General features: G+C 44.6%; 1 long non-coding RNA gene across 1 annotated transcript; it reads right to left on the bottom strand.

The window, feature by feature from the left end:
- Positions 1-1,698: 1,698 nt before the first annotated feature.
- Positions 1,699-23,167, bottom strand: LOC122675863. Its single transcript, XR_006335358.1, has 3 exons — positions 23,138-23,167; positions 12,167-12,171; positions 1,699-1,750 (listed from the first exon to the last, which is right to left on the bottom strand). It is a non-coding gene; the product is annotated as an uncharacterized LOC122675863 (long non-coding RNA).
- Positions 23,168-24,140: the final 973 nt, after the last annotated feature.

Below are 24,140 nucleotides of genomic sequence, written 5' to 3'. Positions count from 1 at the left end.
TTTCTCATGAAGGGGATTTGGTAGAGGGAACTGCTTACACAGAAGACAGAAAGCTTAGAAGCCTAGTAGGAGATGTGAAGCATCCAGGAACTTGGCAATAGCAGGAAACTGCCAGTACCACCTATAGGGATGGATGCATCAGGAGGAACATAGTTATCAGAAGCCAGAAGCCAGCTGCCAGGCAGGGCTGGACCATAGCAGGAGGAGCTATCAGAGAAGGCCAAAAACAGAAGATGGAAGAAGAGATGGAGAATCACCCTGTCTTCTTCTTCTTTCCACTTTCCAATCTCCCATCAGTCCTCCCACAAGTAGAAAGTAGCCCAAAGCCTGCTGCCAAGCCTGGGAAATGGAGTTCCCTGCAGGGCAGAGCAGCACAGGGAAAGGAGGGGAAGGCATCTGAGAGCAAACGGGTGCAAGGGGCACTGGGGGAGGGGCACCCAGGCCCTGCCCTTCAGGAGCTTCCAGTCTGACTAGGGCCATCTCTGCAGTACAGGGAAGAGGGGACGGGTCATCATCAGCTGACCCCTCCTTGTGCCTCGAGTGTGCCAGGCGCTTTCCATATGTCTGGTAGACCTCTTAATCCTCAACACAGCATTGCACAGCAGTTCCATCCCCACTTCACACGAAAGGAAACTGAGGCTTGGCGGGGCAGGGAGGGTGACAGCAGGGATGTGGTGGGGGTGGCGGAGCTTTGGGTACAGCCTCGCAGAGCCTAGGCTCCTGTTGGCGTCCCCAGTGCCTGTGGCTGCCTGGCTCCTGACAGCCATCACTCTTCAGGCAAACGTTACCTTTTCCAAATGCAGACAAACCTTAACCCCAATCTTAGAGGACAATGAAGCTAATAAAAAGAAAGCACTTACTGAATTGAAACAAAACAGACTATTTTATTCACCTTACTTTTAACTCCTATTAAGTACTTAGAAGCTCAATGGAAACGTTTTATTAAAGTTCACTGTTTTAAACTTTAAAAGCAATGGAAAGTTCTCTAAAACTTCCCCAGAGCCCAGATCCTTGGCTAACCGTAATCCCACAGGCCACACCACAGCTCTAGCCGGTGTACCTACATGTGTCCAGGTGAGTGTGGGATGTGAGTGACTCTGAACCCTTTCTTTGTGGCACTTTTCAAATTGGTAATTGCTTAGCGATTTGGAATTCTTGTTCTATGTCATTCCCATCCTCCTGGATCACAAACTCCTCAAGGGCAGAGGCAGCTCTGGTTTGCATACTGCTCTCTGTAGCCTCTGATGCCTGCTGCTGCCTCTGCCCTTTGCCTGTCTGCATTGCAGACATGGTCAGTCAAGAAGTATTTATCAGACCTGGTGCCAGGGCCTATGATAGATGGAAACATTTTTCTTCATCAACCTATTCATTCCAGGAATGTTATTGATCATCCACCAGGCCCAGCAGGTGGACACTGATGGGGCAGAGGGAAGCCAAGCAGCCACGTTCCCTCCTCCCACATTTTTGGCCTCACAGCTTTGCAAGGCAGGCATCATTATCCACATTTATAAATGCAGCTCAAACAGAGTGAGAAGGATTCCAAAAGCACACTCATGATTTGGAAGTAACAGAGTCAGGCATCTCTTCTCCCTGCCCGACACTGCTCCTCCTCCTTGCTGGATGGGGCAGGAGATAGAGGGAGAACCTGCAAATTAACTAGAGAAATCAGTAGATGCTGCTGCTGGGACTTTCCTGGTGGTCCAGTGGTTAAGACTCCGTACTTCCTCTGCAGGGGCTGCAAGTTTGAGCCCTAGTCAGGGAATTAAGATCTTGTAGGCAATGAGGTTTAAAAAAGAAGATGCTATTGATTTATGTGTTTTCCATACTGTTGTTGTTGTTTTGTCGCTAAGTTGTATCTGACTCTTTGGGACCTCATGGACTGTAGCCTGCCAGGTTCCTCTATCCATGGGATTCACCAGGCAAGAATACTGGAGTGGGTTGCCATTTCCTCCTCCAGGGGATCTTCCCGACCCAGGGATGCAACCCAGGTCTCCTGCATCGGCAGATTCTTTACCACTGAGCCACCAGGGAAGCATGATAAAAAAAAATACAAGGCCCTTATAATCCACCATCCACAGATAAACAAGATCTTATCTATAAGGCCCTTAACCCAGAGCCTGGCAAGTAACAGTCAGGCAACAGATCTAAGACAGTAGTCTGTAATTCCTGTTTTTAAAGAATAAAATGGGACTATTTTTTAAAGCCAGAAAGGAAAAATTTTGCCCTCCAGGGGACATTCAGCATTGTCTGGAGACCATTTTTGGTTGTTGTAACTAGGGGTGGGTTGCTGCTGACATCTAATGGGGAGACACCAGGGACACTAACACCCTACAACACATAGGATGGCCCCCAAAAAGAGTGTTATGGCCCCAGATGCCAAAAATGCTGAGGATGATAAGGTGGTCTTATGGAGACTTCTCTTGCAGCATTAGTTATTTCTTATAACATTATTTTCAGCAGACACAGAGTGATCGACTCCCTGGTTGATGATCTAGGAAGGCTCTTTTTTTTTTCCTTGTAACCTAAGTATAAGATTAATCGGCTTTACCCCAGCTTCACAGATGGGCTTCGGGTACTGCCACTGTCTGTCTCATCCCACATCCCCTCTGGCTTCTTGGCTCGCTCAGGGACCACGGAAGTTAGACAAGTCCTACTTTTTTGCAGAGGTGGGACTTCCAAGATTTAGTTCCTATATTTTGAAAAGGATTTTTACAGATCAGATGACAAGTTAAGTATTTATTTATTTGTTTGTTTTTGGCCTCACCATGCAGCATGTGGGATCTTAGTTCTCTGAAAGAAAAGTGAGAGTTGCTCAGTCATGTCCGACTCTTTGTGATTCAAGAGTCGATCCAAGAATTCTCCAAGCCAGAACACTGGAGTGGGTAGCCTTTCCCTTTTCCAGGGGATCTTCCCAACCCAGGGATCGAGCCCAAGTCTCCCGCATTACAGGCAGATTCTTTACCAGCTGAGCCACAAGGGAAGCCCAAGAGTACTAGAGTGGGTAGCCTATCCCTTCTCCAGGGGATCTTCCCAACCCAGGAATCAAACTGGAGTCTCCTGCATTGCAGGCAGATTCTTTACCAACTGAGCTATGAGGGAAGCTGACCAGAGATCAAACCTGTACCCCTGCAGGGGAAGCTCTAAGTCTTAACCACTGGACTGCCAGGGAAGTCCCTAATTCCTATTTTTAAGTGCTTGCCCTGTCTGAGTTCCTTCTCTCCCTGTTGCAGGCCTGGAGGCCCCTCTTAGCCCTGTTAAGACCTTTGAGGAATGTTAATACACTTCCAATAATGGGAAATCTGAAAGCCCATGCCATGTGATGTGAGCCCAGCCAGATTAGAACAACTTCAAATCCCTTTGGACTCAAGGAACAATGGCCTTGTCAGAATTGCAGGGATAATTAGAAAATGTGGTGCTACTTTCTCTAATCAGGGTGAGGTTCTGGGACTGCAGAGGCATGTACAGGGACGTGGCTACATTTTCTCTAACAGGTGAGGCTACAGAAGACCTTCCATGGTCAAAACTCGAGTCCCTTGGCCAGAAGTCAGGTCTCCAGTTTGCTGTATGTTAATTACAGTTCAATAAAGCTCTTTTTGGACCTGGTTATAACTCTGGCTGTAAGGGTAGGGATTTCAATAAAATTCACAGAACTGAAGCTAAGACGTGACTTGGTGGTCATCTGACACTCCTTCCCTGCTAGAAGCCAGAGAATAGACTTGCTAAGATGTCTTAGCGATGAGGACGCTGGGACTCAAATTCAGATTTTCCCGACTGTCATTCCACGCTTCCCAATTATGGTTTGGCTTAAGGAGAATAACCTCCTCAATGAAGACCTGCTGCCCGCTCCCATGCTCTTCTTTCCAAATAGGGAGAAATCACAAGGGAGAGCAGTGGGGTCACTAGAAGGGCCACCTGACACTCGTGAAGCATCTTTCAGTTTGTGCAGCGTTTTCATACTTGTGTGCGATCTTAGTGAAAACCAGGAAGAAAAGGCAGGTAGTGTCAAGATCCTCTTGGCACAGAAGAAAACTGAGGCCCAAGAGGGCCAAGTGACTTTTCCCAGGTCATTCCAATGCTTACAGAAGAGCCGGACCTCAGATGTAGTTCTCCCTGCTCCTCTGGGGACCACATTTGCTCCAGCCCCAGGAAATCCAAAAGGCAGGAGAAACCCCAGAGTGCCCTGAAATTCCTGGTGAGGGCTATCCAAGTTTGGGAGACTCTTTGGAAAATGAGAGAAAGAGCCTGAAAGAACCAGGCACTCGCTGACCCAGAGGGTGGACGTCTCGATGACCAGAGGAGCCTGCAGCCTCTTGTTGGCACCTGGAAGGTACAGGGCAGGGGGTGGAATGGATAGTCCCTGATTCTGGTTCTCTCATCAGAATAAGAAGAAGGAAAAGGCCATACACACCCATCTCCCTGAACCCCTCCAGGTGGCAAAGGTCAAGCCCCACCAGCCCACAGGTGGGCCCTGCTCCTTGAGTACTTTGAAAACCAGCTTGTCCAAAGTCCAGTTTCCAATCCCTTATTTTGTACCAAACATCAACAGGGAAACTTCATGGAAGGAACCACATCTTCCAATGGATGAGCCAGTGTCTTCTCCTTGATGGCGTTGATGGTCCAGCTGAGAGCACCCATACCGATCGGTGCAGATCTGCTCAGATGGGCTTCACTGCCACGTAGCCTGGAGTGGGGATGGGGGGCAGCTGCCCCAGCCTCCCTGCTTAGGAATGTCCTTCTCTCTCTCCTTCCCGTCCCCTTCCTGTCACACTCACACTAGAAGGACTTTGTCATTAACTGATAGTGGGGAGTCATGAGACAAAGGTACTCAGAGGTGGGAAGGGAAAATGTAAAACGCAGGACCTGTGGGTAGGAAGCAGAGGAAGAGCTGGGTGATGGGGAGCTGCTGGCTAAAAGTTAAGGGCTGGGGGCTGGGACAAGTCTAGCACCAAAGTTCTAGGATATGCAGGTGGTGGGGTGGTCCCAGAGGGCGTTGTTATGTACCAGTCATATACACAGCAAAAATTCAATTGTCTCTGGGCCTCCATGGGGCACTAGACTACAAAGGAGCTCTGAGTGGGCGGGGAGGGGAGAAAAGACCCGCTGATGCTTCTCTACCGATGTGAGCATGAGTGCATTTCTTAACCTCTCTGAGCCTTGTTGTGGCAGGTAGGTAGACTAATCCTTGCCCACCTCTCAAGGTTGCCATAGGTCTTTGTACGATCAGGCCACTCAAGATGCTCCTTCTCTTTCTGTCTGGACATCCCCTGCCCGACTAGTGCCTGCTGCACCTACACCCTCTGCACAGGATTGACCTTCCTGAGTGTTTGCCTCAGGCCCTAGCTAGTGGTTGTTCTTATCAAAGAGGCTGTGAGGAGTGTGCCCCTCTGCTGGCTTCCCTGGTAACTAATGAGCCCACCTGACATCAGTTCCCCTATAACTGGCAATCTCCCCTTCCCCTGGGGAACAAAAACTGCTGCCATGTCCTGCCTCCACTGCAAACAGTGGGGTGTTGCTGTAAGTCCTTGCTTCAGATCTGTATTGCTAACTCTGGGCTGTTTCTTTGGTCCTGAAGCTGGACAGCTTGTGTAGCCCTCCTGGGTATAGCCTAACAATCTTCAAGAAGCTAGAAGATGTCACAGTCCTAAAATTCTGGGAGTGCTTCCCGTGAACTACGGTGAGGCATGTGTCTGTTAGAACATGCTGGGGAGTTGCTTGCCCACCCAATCCACAATTCTGCCCTGCACCCCTCCTAGTTCAGTCTCAAGTTTGTTCTGAGACCCACTCAGCTCCGGAGGGAAACTGTGTTATTGATTCTGGGGCACCCTAAATTGCCCAGTCAGGCTGAAAGGATTTATATTTCATGGTTGGGGAAGGGGACTCTTGCACTCATCCCCCACCCTCACAAGAAGGCAGAGACTAGCCATTTTCCCTGCAGCCACCTTGAGATTCTGAAGAAAACCATCTTGGGAGGATGTCCACAGCAAGGATGGCAGAGCCCAGACACAAGGACAGCCTGCATTCTTGACATCGTCATTGAGCCACCTGTAGTCCCTCACCTGTGTAGCTGAAATTTGGCCTCTGTATCCCGACTCCAAACTGAATCTCAGAGACAGAGTTTGGGGTGAAGTAGAAAAGAATAGCTTTATTGCTTTGCCAGGCAAAGGGAGACACTGCTGCCTAATGCCCTTAAAATCATGTGCACCAACCTGGAGTGGGGAGTGGGGAGTTTTATAGAAATGGTTTCAAAGAGGGCGTGGCCAGTTCATGGACCTTCTTCTGATTGGTTGGTGGTGAGGCACGTGGGAGTTAGCATCATCAACCTTCTGGTTCCAACTGGTCAGGGTCTGCGTGCTTATGGGCAGCACAAGTTAACTTCTACCACCTGATGGGGGTTTCAGTATTTGCAAAACAACTCAAAGATATTGCTGTGTGTATCCTTTGATGGGAAACCAGGACCCTGCCCCAAGGCTGCACTATTTCTCCTTCGTGTCCCCACATCCCCTCCCTTCCCTGATTAACAACTGTTTGAACCTGCCCATTGGAACTCAGGGAAGGTTATGAAGGCTGAATGGAGCCTACCTGTGGGAAAGGAAACCTTGTGGGGTGAAGGGGTGGGCAGAGAAGCAGAAAGGTTTTCACACCCAGGAACCCCACGGGGTCCTGCTCAGTTCCATCTGAAGCCTGCCTTCTCCTGTACCTCTAAATTTGTGAGAAAACAAATAGCCTTATGTTTCAAGCCTATGTGAACTGCAGTTTCTGTGACTTGCTACTCAAACATCTTAACTGCCCGCAGTGATGGTAACTTTCTCACATTAGCCACTGAAGCCATCCTGCGTGCTGCTGGAAACTGCCACACTTCTCCACACACACGAGGACGCAAAGCAGCCACACGGTGGTGGGACAGAGCAAGGTCACCATCCTCCACCCCCTCCCCACCCCCGCCAGGATCAACGGTCACTCTCGGGTCCTGCCCTTACCCAGGCCACCCCTCCTGCCAGCCTGCCGTAGGCCCTAGAACGCCTGCCCCAAATCTCTGCTCCCATTCTGCTCCTGAGTCTTCTCTAGACCTGGATTGAACCCTGGGCCCTGATGCATGAAGGCCCAGACCCCCAAGAAGGCTCCCTCATTGGGCCCACACACTTGCTTCTACTCCAGACCCACCCAGGTCCACATGACTCAGAGGGACCCTCCACCTTGCAGGAAGTCCCCGCTCCTATCCCAGGGTCAGTGGCAGCCACCGAAGGGCTTGAAGTATTAAAAAGACATGTTTTTATAGCTCCATGTTTAGAAAGACCCTACTGGTGGCCATGTGGTCCACCATGGGTGGACCATGGAGTGGGCCCAGCGGACCTGTGTCTGGGCCTCCGGGCCCCAGGGCCTGTGTAAGGCTGTAGATTGATGGATCCTCTCTGGAGTTAAAACTTTGACACTGAGCTATCCTTTTGAAAAGAATAGTAATATAGTAATAGTAATATACTATATAATAGTATGTTATATAGTGATAAAGGCTACCATTTCTGAGTACTTACATCTGAGGCACAGTGCTGCGCCTCTCCCATCCATTCCCTTACTGAGTCCTCACAATAACTCAGTAACCATTTTTGGTCCCCACTTTATAGACGAGGCTCCCTGCTGTTCAGAAAGTTTAAGTAACCTGTCTAAGTGCCTCTAGCTGCAAAGCAGCAGACCCTGCAGTAAACCCAGATCCAAAGCTCCCCTTGCTCTTAAGCAAGTGCTGGTTCCAGTCCTATACATCAACAGAACATTTCATAGTGCAGGAGAGGAGAAGTTTTGGCCAATGGGGCTTTTTGAGGAGCACGCTGCCACATAAGGTTGCATTTGTTCACTGTTCACTGGGTGCAGAGCTTTCCCTGAAGAGGTCTCAGGGCCCTTCAGAATCCTGACCACCCCCCTCCACCCTGAGCTCAGGGATGTGAAAGTGATACATGTGGGAACAACCAGCCCCCTTGTATTTAGGTCATGCTCTCTTTATGGGTGGGCATGATGCAGGGGAAAAAGGATGCCAAAAATTCCTGAGACTCTTGTGTATCCAAGAGATGGGCCCTGGGTGAGCAAACAGGTCAGTCTACAAGCAAGACACCTGCAAACACAGAAGAGGAAGAAAAGTTTACAGGTTCTGTCTCCTTCTGGATGACACCACCCTTGTGGCAGAAAGTGAAGAACTAAAGATCCTCTTGATCAAAGTGAAAGAGGAGAGTCAAAAAGTTGGCTTCAAGCTCAACATTCAGAAAACTAAGATCATGGCATCCGGCCCCATCACTTCATGGCAAATAGATGGGGAAACAATGGACACAGTGGCTGACTTTATTTTGGGGGGCTCCAAAATCACTGCAGATGGTGATTGTAGCCATGAAATTAAAAGACACTTACTCCTTGGTAGGAAAGTTATGACCAACCTAGACAACATATTAAAAAGCAGAGACATTACTTTGTCAACAGAGGTCCGTCTGGTCAAGGTTATGGTTTTTCCAGTAGTCATGTTTGGATGTGAGAGTTGAACTATAAAGAAAGCTGAGCGCCAAAGAATTGACGCTTTTGAATTGTGGTGTTGGAGAAGACTCTTGAGAGTCCCTTGAACTGCAAGGAGATCCAATCAGTCCATCCTATAGGAGATCAGTCCTGGGTATTCTTTGGAAGGACTGATGTTGAAGCTGAAGCTCCAATATTTTGGCCACTTGATGTGAAGAGCTGACTCATTTGAAAAGACCCTGATGCTGGGAAAGATTGAAGGCAGGAGGAGAAGGGGACGACAGAGGATGAGATGGTTAGATAGCATCACTGACTCAATGGACATGAGTTTGGGTAAACTCTGGGAGTTGGTGATGGACAGGGAGGCCTGGCGTGCTGCGGTTCATGGGGTCCCAAAGAGTCAGACACGACTGAGCAACTGAACTGAACTGAATGGGAAATTCTGGTAAGAATCCAGCCAGACTTCAATCAGTAATGTTGTTAACTCTCTAGAACCTTAGATTTTGTTTACATTCACTTGTCTTTTATTTTTGCTCATTTACCACCGTGCTTTGAAAATTGGTTCCATCCCTGGTGGAGGAACTGAGATCTCACGTTTGACAAGGCGACTAAGCCCTCAAGGCACAACTACTGAGCCCATGAACTACAACAGAGAGCCTGCATGCTGCCAAAGACCTAATGTGGCCAAATCATAGTTTTTAATTTTTTTAAAAAAGGAAAGAAACCTTCAGGGGATTGCACAGCAGCATCCCTGATCAGCCCATCTTTGGCCAGGTCCTGCCTTCCCCCGCAGTGTTTCCTCTGATTCAGAGCCCAGGCAGACCACCCCCAAGCCTGAGAAATCCCTGAAGAGAGTCTAGCTGAACCCCCAGTTCCCAACCACAGGCCTTTCCCTCCCTGGTTTCAACCTTGTTAATTAAGAAAGCAGACCGGGGCTTGGTGTGAGAGAGACTATTGTGCCTGCATTTCATAAGCAAAGGCACCACTGAAAGAACCAGTTGGCATGGTGACTGAGCCAGGAGGATGCTTTCAAAATGGGCAATTTAATTTAAACAATCATTGCATTTTTAACTAAATGTCACATTCCCATAATTGTGAGGACAGCTAATTGGGCAATTAATTGTTTGGAATCTTTTATTTCTGTTCTCTTGGCCCACTTAATGTCTGTGCATGTGTGTGCATGCATGCACACACACACACACACATACACATAATCTCTCACAGTATAGGCCAAGTTACTAATCCCATATGAGGAAAATTCTGAAGAGCTCAGTCTCAATGATTGACCATTTGATGGTGGTTGATTCATCAGTGTCATCACTTCCTAATCGTGTTTAATCCAAGACACTGCCCCTAGAAGCTTCAATCCCCAATTCCCATACCAAGGATGTTGACAAGGGTCAAAGTATTGTCAAGCCCCCCTGCAAATGCACACCCACTGGACAGAGGTGAAATTTACCTGGTGGAGGGACTTGGACTTGTAAAGTTATCACCTGGACCTTCATGCAATTTTTAATTCTGAAGCCCTTGGCCTAGGTACACATCTAGGTTCACTTGTGTATCCATTATTTTTAATCACTGCATGCATGCTCAGTCACTCAGTTTGCCCAGCTCTTTGTGACCCCGTGGACTGTAGCCCACCAGGCTCCTCTGTCTGTGGAATTTTCCAAGCAAGAATACTGGAGTGGGTTGCCATTTCCTTCTCCAGAGGATCTTCCTGACCCAGGGATTGAACCCACGTCTCCTGCATTGGCAGGTGGATTTTTTTACCACAGAGCCACCTGGGAAGCCCTAACCTCAGTGAAAAGTGCAGATATTGTCCTCTGAGAGAGAAATTGCCTGGACAATGTGCAGGTATGTTATTTGCATGAATCCTGGATTCCATGGTTACAGGCTTGGGGCCTGAACTAGAACTCAGCCCTTTGAGTTCACTGCTTTGAGTTCACTGCCATAAAATAATCTTTGTTTTGCATGCATGCTCAGTTGTGTCCCACTCTTTGTGACCCCATGGACTGTATGTAGCCTGCCAGGCTCTTCTGTCCATGGGATTTTCCTCTGCCCGTACTATATGGGCAAGAATATTGGAGTGGGTTGCCATTTCCTTCTCCAAGGGATCTTCGGGACCCAGGGATCGAACTCACATCTCCTGCAGTGGCAGATGGATTATTTACCATGGAGTCACCTGGAAATCTTTGTTTTAAATGTTTCCAAAACTCTGATCCAGTGAACAACTCTGTTTTGCTGGGTTCCTGAGTTAGCTGACTTCAAAGAGAATGTTTTCACCCTACCCTGCCTGAGACAGACTGTCCCTCCAAAAACAATGTGGTTCAGTCATCTTAACTATTTTTTTAAATTCAGATTGCTGTTCTGAATAAGCTACAAGGAGCCGAATGTACTCAACTTGTGTTTCTGCCCAGGTCAGCAGGCTGGCTCTGCTGTTTAATTGAGCTGAAATCCAGAGATGAAGAGGTGGGAAACAAGAGTCTATCACCCCGAGGGAGAAATGGAAACACTGCTCACTTGTCTCAGATGACAAATGCCATTCTGACCTCTCAACATTGATTGTGAGCCTTTCCAGTGCAAAGCATCCTCTTTTGTTCTGATTTCCTGACAACCGTTTAATCATAGTCTATTCATAGAAATTATAGTAGAAATCTCTTGTTTCCCACATATCAAATAAGATAATGCACAAGGAAATCAAGTTCTGGAAACAAATAATTGAGTTGAAAGTCTCCCACCAGGAGTGAAATCCTAAAGTGTGTTTAAGGCTAGATATGTGGATACAGACCAGAGGATAGGGAGAGCATTTGTCCTCCACAAACATTTCCACATAAATTTGCCCTCAACTTAGGGTTCAATTATTAATAAAATAAAAAGAATCTAATTTTAATGCCACAATGGAAAGACTTTAAAGAGTGAAACTGACATGTATTGAGTATCTCCCATGTATATTATTTTATCTGATTCCTACAATGACCCTATAGCATAGGGTCTGTTGCTGCTGCTGCTAAGTCACTTCAGTCGTGTCTGACTCTGTGCGACCCCATAGACGGCAGCCCACCAGGCTCCCCTATCCCTGGGATTCTCCAGGCAAGAACACTGGACTTGAGTGGGTTGTCATTGCCTTCTCCTAGCATAGGGTCTATTAAGCGCATTTTATGGACAGAGAAGTGTTTCTCAAGTGGTGCTAGTGGTAAAGAACCTGCCTCTCAATGCAGGAGACATAAGAGACATGGGTTTGATCCCTGGGTTGGGAAGATAGCCTGGAGGAGAGCATGGCAATCCACTCCAGTATTCTTGCCTGGAGAATTGCATAGGAGAGAGGAACCCAGCAGGCTATGGTCCATAGTGTCAGAAAGAGCTGGACATGACTGAAGTGACTTAGCCCACACACATGCATGCATGAACTGAGAAACAGAGGCTAGAGAGGAGAAATAATTGCCCAAGATTGCCTGCCCAACAGTTTCTGGGTTCTTTCTCTTTTGCCACCCCATTCTACTTCCCAAAACAATTCATCTGCCACAAGTCCAATGTCCCAACAGATGCCTGTCTAGCTGGCCATCAGTAGCTTTAGGTCAAACAACTGTTGCTGAAACTCCCCAAGGGCTTGGGGCTATAGAACTGTCCTAAGGCCAGACAAGGTGTTTAGCAAACTCACTACAAAGCAAACATTGACCTGGTCTCATTCTGTCTAGTCCATCTCATCCCAGATGGCTACAGGGACCTTGCAAATCCCCTGAGCTCAAGAAAGGCAGAAGAGTGTACAGCTTTTTAAAAAAATAAAATCAATACATATATGTGTAAAAGAAAAAAGTCAACTCAGTACAGATAAGTGCAGAGAATGAGAAATGAGAGTGGAAAATGAGAAATCCTAACATCCAGAGACTGCCATTGATAATATCTTAGAAAACACTCTCTTGGGCACTTTCCCAAACGTAAGCACACAACTGCAAGTATATAGAATGGCATCAAAGGGGTCTTCCTTCGGAATTCCCCGGGGGTCCAGTGGTTAGGACCCCACACTCTCATTGCTGAGGGCCCAGGTTTGGGAAACTAAGGTTCCACAAGCTGTTCAGCAGGTCCAAAAACAAGGCAGAGAGTGTCTTGCTTTACATGTTGCCCCATATCCTAATTATTTTCACTCAGAAATGTTTTAAAAATGCAAGTCCCAATATTCAGTCTCAACACTGCAAGGTATTCCACTGTATGAATTTCCACCATTTATTCAACCAATTTGTGACTCTATAAATCTTTTTTGTTTACTATTATAAACAACAGTAGAACAAATATCCCTGAATATATATTGTTTTTGTTTGCTGGGGGGCCCTTCTTTGATTTTCTCCTTAAGCATGAATTGCCAGAAGTAGAGGGCTAATCAGAGACCTAAGACATTTTCTTCTTGTCTTTTTCTTTCACTGTTATAAAGGTGAACAGCCAACTAGACAAAAACAGCTGCCTCAAAATGGCAGGAGGGAATTTTCTTTTATTCCTTGGATTTTTCTTCTAGGCACTGTTCTTCATCTCTCCTTTGCCTTCTTCATATTGCTTGCTTTCTTTTCTTTTTTTTTTTTTTTTTTTGGTCATTATAAGGTAGGCACCTCTGACAAAAGTTCATTTGTAGACTCTCTCCCACTATACCCAAAGGCTGTTTGTCTTCTCCAAGCTCTAGAAGCTGGGGTAATGCAAGTCTTTCCAGTCTTAAGGGTGCAATAGGGAGGAGAACTCATGGATGAGTTCCATGAAGGCTGGAGGATTTTAATTTTCTCTCCTGGGAGTTTATTCAAGCTATAGGCATCTCCCCTAAGGCTTTAGAATTGTCCCTCCTACACCTGCTTCCCTGGTGGCTCAGGCAGTGAAGAATCTGCCTGCAATGTAAAAGACCTGGGCTTGATCCCAGGGTGGGGAAGACCACCCCCCCTCAAGAATGGAATGGCTACCCACTCCAGTTTTCTTGGCTAAGAAATCCCATGGACAGAGGAGCTGGGTGGGCTACAGTCTGTGGGTCACAAAGAGTCAGACATGACTGAGAAACTATCAATTTCACCCCTTCTTCATAAAGGAACTAAGGAATGTTGAGTCCTATTGCCAATGAGATATTTCTAGGGTAGTTAGGGGCTTGTTTTTTAATACTCTACAGATTATCTGCTCATGATCTCAGTCTAATGTTGCCAGATTTAACAATAATAATAATAATGATGCCAGGACAGCCAGTTAAATTTGAATTTCATATTAACAAAAAGTAATTTTTAGCATAGGTATGTTCTAAATATTGCATAGAATAAAAACTACATTGTAATTTTATGAATATAATTAAAATTATATTGCATAGATAAAGAACTATTATTGCTTATCTGAAATTCAAATTTAATTGGAGATTCTATATGTAAATTGGCAGCCCTGCCTTGGTCAGTCTTGCTCCAGATGGGGAACAAGAGTTTTGGGAATTCTCAGAATTTTATTCACTCATGTTCTTCTGGAAAGTTTACGAGTCATGGCAAGTCAAGTCATGTTCCTTGACCACCACTCTTTGGGCTTTTGGGCATGAAGTTGTACCCCTTTCCTTGATTGGCTGATGCTGATTTTTATTTTGGGGGCAAGGATGGTGTGGGTGGCAAAGGAAGGTTGGTTTTAATTCTGTGATTCTTTCATTAAGTACTCCGGGAAGGTGAGTTGTGATCCAACTTCATATTCTCTCTAGAGCTCAGGAATTATATTCTTTACTAGAACCTTTAGAAAAAAACAAAGGTGAATCCAATCCATAATCCACAGCAAGTCTCCTCGGAAATCTGTTTTCTCTGTTTCCTAATTCTCTTTCCTCTCTGAAGCCCCTCACTAGCCAAAATGCCCTCAAAAGTATGTCTCTCTACCTCCAGACTTTGAAACTTTTTTTTTCATCTCCTCCCTTCTTTCTATCTACTCTTTTTACTCTCTTGGTGTGGAGGTGGAGTAGGGAAGGATTGAAGTAAGGATAAAGTGAAACCAGGTAGAAAATTAAGAGGGAGTGGGTTCTCTTTGGTGGGCTGAGGAAGAGAAATATCTTGAATATCTCCATGCTAATAATTGATATCTCATCTCAAGTTCAGTAGAGATGTTTACAGTTTAGTGATCAGGGAGCTTAAGTTGATTTTCCCAAGGTGACATAGCTAGTCATGGGTACAGCTTGAACACACCTTTGGATTCCAAAGGTTTCTATCTCATGACTCTGCTTATCCCATATTTTAAGTGTACATCATAGTAGTGATATTTTTGTAATTTTCATTACCTGGTGGCAGATATGGTGATCAACTCCCCAACATTTAGTCCACCTCTGTTTTAGTTTGCTAGGGCTGACACAATGAGATATCACAAAGTGGGTGGCTTAAACAGAAAAATTCATTGTCTCATAATTCTGGAGGCTAGAAGTCCAAGGTCAAGGTGCCTGCAGGGTTGGTTCCTACTCGGGGCTGTGAGGAAGAATCTGTTCCCAGCCTCTCCTCAGCTTCTAATGGTTTGCTGATAATCTTTGATGTTCCTTGGTTTCTGCTGCATCACTGCAATCTCTGCCTTCATCTTCACATACTGTTCTCCCTGTGTGCAGGTCTGTGTCCAAGTTTCCCCTTTTTATAAGGATAATGGGCATATTGGAGTAGGGGTTCACCCTACCCCAGTATAACCTTATTCTAAATAATTATGTTTGTAATGACCCTATTTCCAAATAAGGTCACATTTTAAAGTACTGGGGGCTAAGAATTCAACATGTAAATTTGAGGGGTGGGAAATGGGGACATAATTCAACCCATAACATCTTTCCCCAAATTGATATGCCTTTGCTGAGTATGGACTGCAATATTAACTTGGCTCCTTCCTCATCTGTATTGTTCATGATGAGTAAGACATCACTTGTGGGAATAAACTGCCATCCAGGGAGTGCTTTCCCAGGTATCTCCCCATCCTCTCTGTCGGACCCCAGGAAGCAGTGCCTTATCTCTGCAGTGAAAAATGAAATGCCCGCTCATCTAGGGGGCTGGGCTGCTCTGTGATTCGTTCTGTTCTGCGCACTTTTTTGTGTTGGCTTATTCTCAATATAGGGGTATTATGGCCGTAGAGTCCCTTGGATTGCAAGGAGATCAAACCAGTTGATCTTAAAGGAAATTAACCCTGAATATTCATTGGAATGACTATTGTTGAAGTTGAAACTCCTCTACTTTGGCTACCTGATGACTTCCAGACTCACTGGAAAAGACTCTGATTCTGGGAAAGATTGAAGGCAGAAGGGGAAGGGGTGGCAGAGGATGAGATGGTTAGCTATCATCATCGACTGAATGGACATGAATTTGAGCAAATTCCAGGAGATAGTGGAAGACAGAGGTATCCAGTGTGCTACAGTCAATGGGGTCACAAAGAGTCAGACATAACTTAGTGACTGCACAATAACAACAATTCTAGATGTCATACCCAGACTTGTCAAACTGCAATAAAGTAGTCTATTTTTGTGGCTCTTTCTTTAAGAACCAGGAACTTTTTCTACAAGGTCCTGGAAGGCTTCCCTCTGGGTCTCACTGACTGTTTCAAAACTACATGACCACTTGTAAACTTGTAACTAACAAGATGATGCAGTTCCTGCTCAGCAAAGACATACAAAATGTGCAGTCCCCAGCAAAAAATAGGCAGTTAAGTTAGACTGGTCTTTGTTGTTGTTCTCACTGCCTTCAGCTTGATGGAACTCTCAGGAAAACTAGAAATTCAAGAAGGTGGTTTGCTACCAACTGCCATTGTTCATTGGAAGCTACTGATGGTCAGCTGTTCTGGGGAAGAGAGCAGGTCAGTGCCTCTAGACCCTCAGGGACTGAGTCCTGAGAAATGATTTTCCTCTGAGAAAGGACAATGTCCCCACCCACCCCCCACAACACTTTTCAAGGTGGGGGGTTGTGCAGGAGGGGAAACAGAAACCACTCTAAATTCACTGTCTGTCTCCTCTAGACTCTAGACTGACTCTTCTTGGAGGTCCTCTTTCCATTCAGAGCTGGACCACAGGCCCAGGTCTAGGTGTCTAGAGAATCTGTCTCCTCCCTTTGATGTTTATATACAACTACAACTCCTTCTTGAATTCTACCATTTCTTCATTCCTGGATTGATGGAGGAGCTGAAATTGGAGCCCATGGCAATTATCCAGCCCAAGTCTTTCATTCTGGAGAAGATGCCCAGAGAAAGAAGTTGGCTTGTCCAAAGTTTCACAGGATATTAGTGACCAAGGTGTGCTGAAGACAAACCCTACTGAGGGCTGTTGTGTAAAAGCTGGCCAGGAGACATGTTTTAACCCAGCTCAGTTTTATGCTTATATTTCTTATTGAGTAGAGGCAGAGGGAAGGGTTAAGATACATGTCATTGAGGGGCAAGGGAAAGAAATAACCACCGTGTAAGTGTAATTATGTGTCTGCCTTCTTCCACTCCCCATATTTTTAAGAGTCACTCAGGTTTTGTGTGTTCATCCCTTTTTTAAATTGTTGCATAGCATTGCATTATATGGACATATAGTAGCTTTTCATCCATTCACCAGCTGATGGACATCCAGTTTTGGGCTACTGCTACCAACTTCATCCAGTTTTGGGCTACTGAGAATTAAGCTGCTATGAACATTCACATACAAATGGTGTGAGGACTTATGCTTTCATTTCTCTTAGGTAAATGTTTGGATAAACTTCTCTTGGGTAAATAGGAGTAAAATTTCTAGAAATTAAATTAAGTATATGTTTAACTCTGTAGAGCCAAACTGTTTTCCAAAGTGGCCTTATGATTTTACATTCATGCCAACCGTGTGTGAAAGTTTCAGTTGCTCCATATTCTTGCCAAATCTTGTTATTGTCTTTTTAATTTTAGTCATCTAGTGGGTGTGTAGTAGTATCTCACTATGTCTTTGACTAATGTTGAGCATCTTTTAATGTGTTTATTTGCCATCTGTATATATTCTTTAGTAAAGTATTTGTTCAAGCCTTTTGCCTATTTTTAATTGGGTTTCTTGTTTTATTATTGAGTTGTGAGAAAACTTTCATGTATTTTAAATACAATCTATTGTTAGATATATGCTTTGCAAGCATTTTCTACAAGACTAGACCATGATATTTCATTTTCTTAATAGTATCTTTTGAAGACACTGTCTTTAATGAAGTTCAATTTAATCATTTTTTCTTTTATGATTCATGCTTTTTATGTCCTATTAAGAAACTTTTGCTAACCCAAGGTAGCTAAGGTCTTAGTTTATATTTTCTTCTAGAAGTCTTTTAGTTGGCTCTTACATTCAAGTCTATGATCCATTTTATGCTAATGTTTGTATATAGAGTCACATAAGGGTCAAGAATTGTGCTTTTACATAAAGATATCCAATTGTCAGTCCTTCTATTCTTGAGGCTCCTGATACTTAAAAAAAGAAACTACACCAAAACAGAATCTTAAAATATTTTCACATATTTTAAACGTTTACATTAAATGAGTTAGTACTCTTAACCTCAAATTATGAAAGGACAGTGATTATATGCATAATCTCATTTGCTCAAATGATCTCAAGGTCTCTGAAGATAAGCCCCACTTGCATGCCTGTTTCCTTCAGCCAACTTGTAGCTTCTCAGCTTATGGCTGTCCACGCTAGCTGAAAAGTGAGATGCTACACTTTTACAGTTGTATAACAACAACAATAATGATAATCTAAAGGTTTACCTTCCCAAAGTGTTGACTGCTTGCCAGGAGCTGGGGGAAGATGCAGAGTCACCAGAGAAGTTTAGTCCTCCACGACACTTTGGTCCGGGAGTTGCCAGGTAAAAGTGTAGAGAGCCATGCCTCCCAGCCTTCCCAGGACTGGCTGAGCCCTGGGAATCAGAAGTGGGAGGGATGCATGGGGTTACATGAATTTCTTGGTAAACAAAGGCTGTGAAATGTGGAGAGGCAAAAGGTTCATTGGCAGGGAACAGGACAGGCATCCAGCAGACCTGGCTTCTAAGCCCAACCACCCCTAACAGCAGCCTGCTTTCTTGGACCTTCCTCCCAGTGTTCAATATGGGATATGCTAAATTGCTTCAGTTGTGTCTGACTCTTCGCAACACTATGGACCATAGCCTTCCAGGCTCCTCTGTCCCTGGGATTCTCCAGGCAAGAATACTAGAGTGGGTTGCCATGTCCTCCTCCAGGGAGCTTCCTGACCCAGGGATCAAAATGACTTTATAGGAAGGCTCAAAAAAATGGAGCATGTGATAAGAAGCACAATCAACTTAAAGGCAACCCCATCGAACAAAACTGAAACAAGATGAGAAATAACTAAAGTAAGGACTGTATTACAATATGAAATAAATACACATGATTCCATATTAATATAAATTTTTATTGCATAAGTAAATTAAATGAGAAGAAGGGATGACTCTTCTATAGGGAAGACTCCCAAAAAATAAATGTAGAAGAAATGAAAACTGTAAAAAAATCTTGTAAATCAATTTATACCTCAGTTTAAAAAAATAAATGTAATAAATCATGATTAGGAAAACACCACAGCAACAGTTATTACAGGAAAAACCTACTGATGGATGCTCAAATTAGTATGAGAAAGTTTGAGGATAAACAGAATATTTGCATAGTTTTGAAGTATTTCTCCCAAGATACTTACTAATTATAAAGGGGAAAATAGCAGTTTTACACCATAGAAACCCAGAAGACACCCCCTCAACCAACTGCTCAAGGTTAATTATCACCAGTAATAAGGCATATTGATATCATATACCTCCAGATATATATGCTGAGAAGGTCACATCACTCTGAGCTATTCCTGTCAAAAATCCATAACCTCAATCTAATAGTGAGAAACATCAAATAAATCCCAAATGACAGATAATCTACAATATAACTGACCAGTGTTCTTTAAAGTGGCACAGTCACCAAAGGCAGGGAAAGACTAAGAAACTTGTCACAGATTAGAAGATTTTAGGAGGCCTGGCAACTAAATGTAACGTGAGCTCTACATTAGTGGAAGAAATTCAGATCAGGCCTATAGTTTAATTAATAGAAATTAATAGCACTAATCATCACATTCATAGTACCAATGTCAAGTCCATGGTTTTGATCACTGGACTATGGCTAGATAAAATGTTAGCATTTACTTTCAGGGGAACTGAGAGATGGGGACTATTTTGGCAACTTTTCTGTTTCCAAAAATTTATTTCAAAATAAAAAGTTTTTTTAAAAATATTGCTGTGTACTTAAGTGAAGTAGAAGTTCCCCTAGACACTGCAGTCTGAGGGACACAGGTAAGAATCCCCTGTCTTTCCTGATTTCCTCTCCAGCCTGTTAAGATGTCTGAGACCCCATCACTCAGGATGCACACCTTTCAACTAAGTTTTTGAATCCCATGATTCAAGATGCATGCCTTTCAACTAAGGATAGTCATGCAGCAGATATTTGTTAAGCACTTTCTACCTTCAGACACCTGCCAGGTACTAGGGATATGTAGTGAATAAGTCATATGGGACTTCTGTTCCCTTGGAGCTTATAGTCAGCCATTAGCATCTTAGTGTGAATTAGCTGGTTTGCTCCACTTTCTACAGCAGTCACAAGCCAGGCTAAGGAGAGGGGATATTTTACTGAGTAAGAGAGAAGGCTCAGAGCAGGGAGCAGGTGCCACATGAAAAAGGTAGGTCTGCGCAGGGGCTTCTAGAAGTTCTAAGATCTGCGTATGGCCCTGAGACAGACAGGATGGGACACTGGGAGGCAGTTCACCCCATACCCTGCATGTTAAGGCCAACTGTGAGGCAGATTCCTGTGAAGCCTGAATTGGACCTGAAATAATAGGAATACCAACATCTGGAGAGCATTAACTATGTATGTTAGCATACATACTATGTTAGCATACTAACTATGTATGCTGTCATGACTTGAGTGGTGATGACTCATTCCATCTGCCTAACAACCCTGAGGTAAGGTACTATTATCATCCCATTTTATAGATAAAGAAACTGAGGCACTAGAAGTTTAGAACTTTGCCCAAGTTCACACAGCAGGTATGTGGTAGATCTGGACCAGGGACTGGGGCAGTTTAGTTCCTCAGTCTGTGCATTTTAACATTCATTCAACACTTCTCCTAGAGCCAAGGGGAAACACAGGGAAGGAAGATGAAGAGTGCCACAGAGTCAGGACTAAGGCCTTTTCTGCATCTAAAGGAACAACAACAACAACAAAAAAAACCCTGAATCTTGTTTTGTATGAGTGCCTACAATGTTTTAGACAAAGCTGCCCAGGGCTTTAGGCATTCATACTTCTGAGGGCTATCATTCCTAATTTACAGATGAGGAAGCTGAGGCTTAGGGAGGTTAAGAATTTTTCCCAAGGTCACATGAGTCTAATATTAGGGCAATCCAGAATTTAGCCGATTTGGGATAGTTTTAGACTTGGCGACTATCAGTCTCACCCATGGCCTGGTACTAAATAAGCCCTCTCTTTCGGTCTCTCCCTCTTTTTCTCTCCTCGCCTCTTCTTCTCTCTCTCTCTCCCTCACTTTCCCACAGGAAAGTTATTTAATGCCCACAGTATAGATCTTGAGTATGGCATTTTGCAGTACTGAGCTTTAACAGTGCATGTTTAAATACATTTAATCCAATGAATATTTCAAGATAATTAATCTCCACAGGGTGAGAGAATGCTCAGGTTTTCCAGCACATCATGATACATCTGAATCAGCTAAGGAAATGATCTGCTCACTCTGCAGTAGGTTGAGAAAGATTCTCTTAAAGACTTTTAGAGCTGACTCCCTGTGGTTAAAGAGCAAAAATGCGGCCACTGAGAAGTACTTAGGCACCGCCTAGTGGCTGAAAGTATTTATGCAAAGAGAGAATATGGCTAACAACTTTAGGACCAGATACCAATTCTTTAGGGCTACCAGGTGGTGCTAGTGGTAAAGAACCCACCTGCCAATGCAGGAGACATAAGGGCTGTGGGTTCGATCCCTGGATGGGGATGATCCACTGGAGGAGGGCATGGCTATCCACTCCAGTACTCTTGCGTGGAGAATCCCCATGGATAGAGGCGGCTTGTGGGATACAGTCCTTGTGGTCCCAAAGAGTTGGACTTGACTGAAGGGACTGAGCTTGTTTGGGGGTTTTTAGAGGGGTTGCCCTGAAGCTATCTGTTTTATGTTATAATATGAAATATATAATATATAATATTTGGTATTATTAATTAATATACGATTCAGTTCGGTCGCTCAGTCGTGTCCGACTCCACACAATCCCATGGACTGCAGCACACCAGGTTTCCCTGTCCATCACCAACTCCCAGAGCTTTCTCAAACTCATGTCCATTGAGTTGGTGATGCCATCCAAATAATATATGATTAATATTATAATTACTTCTATAAGAGAAAAATATAATTTTATTATATATATATATATAATGTATCAAATATACATCACCATTTTTCATGGGGATGACAGTGGGATATGGATAAGAATGAATGAGAATTACGGTCACACACCCATGTCTCCCTGCCTGAATCCTGTAACCCTTCTGTGAGGTGTTGAAATGACTGTTTGTTGAAGGCTGAGTTTGAGGCCATGGAATTCCATGCAGCTAATAGACCTTCAGTGATCTCCAAATTATAACAGTAGTCATAATGGCTGCCATCAACTGAAGGCTTTTGGTTGTGACCATGTGTGCATGTAGGTATATTATATGCCATATATACATAAATGTATATGAAAGATTTAAAGCTTTTGTCAGTTCTGTGAGAATAAATATCATTATCCCATATTGCAGATAAGCAAACTGAGGTTCAAGGTCACACATCCTGTCAAAACCAGGCCTACTAATCTCCATATTACACTGCCTTTGCAACACATATTAGATTTCAGTCAGCTTGTGCTACCAACATCTAATCAACTAATATGCATTTGTATCTATCCACTTGATGCATGATATTGTGCTTGGTACTGTTGGGAGAACACACACGCACATAGAGTATATTGTCCATCCTTCAGAATTAAATGATTTTATTGCATAATGTAACACATAAAGGCTTAAAAATTAAGTAATAGCAATATATATACATGCATATATTTTCAAGCAGACAAAACAACCTTAGCAGATAAGACATTAAAACAATGCTTTGGCTTGTTTAATTGTCAAACAGTATGACAAGAGGGCTTCCCTGGTAGCTCAGCTGGTAAAGAATCTGCTTGCCATGCAAGAGACCCTGGTTCGATTGCTGGGTCAGGAAGATCCCCTGGAGAAGGCATAAGCTACCCACTCCAGTATTCTTGGGCTTCCCTGGTGCTCAGACAGTAAAGAATCCACTTGCAATGCATGAGAACTGGGTTCGATCCCTGGGTTGGGAAACAGTCCTGGAGGAGGGCAAGACTACCCACTGAAACATTCTTGCCTGGAGAATCCCCATGGACTGAAGAGCCTGATGGGCTATTCAGTCCATGGGGTTACAGAGACTCGGACACGACTGAGGGACGAAGCACAGCACAGTATGAGAAGAATTTCCATGGAGAGGTTCATGAGGGGGTCTCAAAGCTCGGTAGGATTTAGGTGGGCTCTTGGGGGACAGGTAGCGCTGTCCCAGGAAGAAGCTACCCCAGAGGGTCACGAAACATGGTGAGGTAGCCACAAGACACTGGGATGGGGGCTCAGAGACCCAGAGACTCAGTCCCTGGCTTGCTGGGCACATTGAGACAAAGAATCCTTCCCTATCTGTCCCTCAGTTGGCCCACTTGTAAATTTAGGGTGTTGGCCCCTCTAGGAACCTCGTTGGTCTGAAACTCTATCATTTCACAAGTCTGGAAGTTTGAGTCTCAGTGCATCAAGAACTGCATGGTGTTTGGGAGTTTTATTGGTGGTGAAGTGGCTGTATTCCTTCAGCTGCTCGTCACCTGGAGGGAGAGGCGTCGCCCCACCCACACTCATAAACGTGCCAAGGATGCTCCCTTGTGGTCATTGGCAGCACACCCTTGGGGTGGTCTGGGAAACCAAAGACATGCAGCATCATGACCCAGATGGTGGGTATGGCATTTCATGAAAAGATCATCCCAGCTTGGAGCATTGCAACCCATGTGTAAAAGAAGGAACAGAACACAGCATAGAAGGGAACCGCACCTGACAAGGCAGCCGGTGGTGTGTACTTTCCCATGAACGGTCTGCAGCTCCCAAAATACACATGCTCACATCCATCTCCAGGCTTTGAACATGCTGCTCTTTCTGCTCAGAACAAGCCACACACTCATACACTCACACACTACTAGGCATATACATATATATGTGTGTGTGTGTGTATCTATGTTCACAATATTCACTGACATGCATTCCATTATTACCAACAGGGATGAATCTCAGCTCAGGAGCATAAGAAATGTAATCTTTATTTTGCTATAACTCAAAATAGATTCTGATCTGAGCCCCTATTCTGCCAGATGGAGAGCCAATTTGGAGGGCCCCTTCAACCCCCTGATTGCATCTAGACGGGGGGGGGGGGGGCAAAATGATGGGGATTTATGTAATATCTTGGACATTTCCTGTTCGTGCTGACTGAGAAGTCTCCTGACCTCTAGCCCTTGAGTTGCACAAGCCTCTTTGGACTTCTGTGGTTTTCCTCCCAGGGACACATCTAAAAATTCAGAAGGGAAGGACCTTGCTTCACAGGA

The sequence above is a fragment of the Cervus elaphus genome, chromosome 19 (assembly GCF_910594005.1).
Source record: "Cervus elaphus chromosome 19, mCerEla1.1, whole genome shotgun sequence".
Classification (NCBI taxonomy): Eukaryota; Metazoa; Chordata; class Mammalia; order Artiodactyla; family Cervidae; genus Cervus; species Cervus elaphus.
Note: the sequence above shows the minus strand (reverse complement) of the source record. Positions and strands in the feature narration are given on the sequence as shown.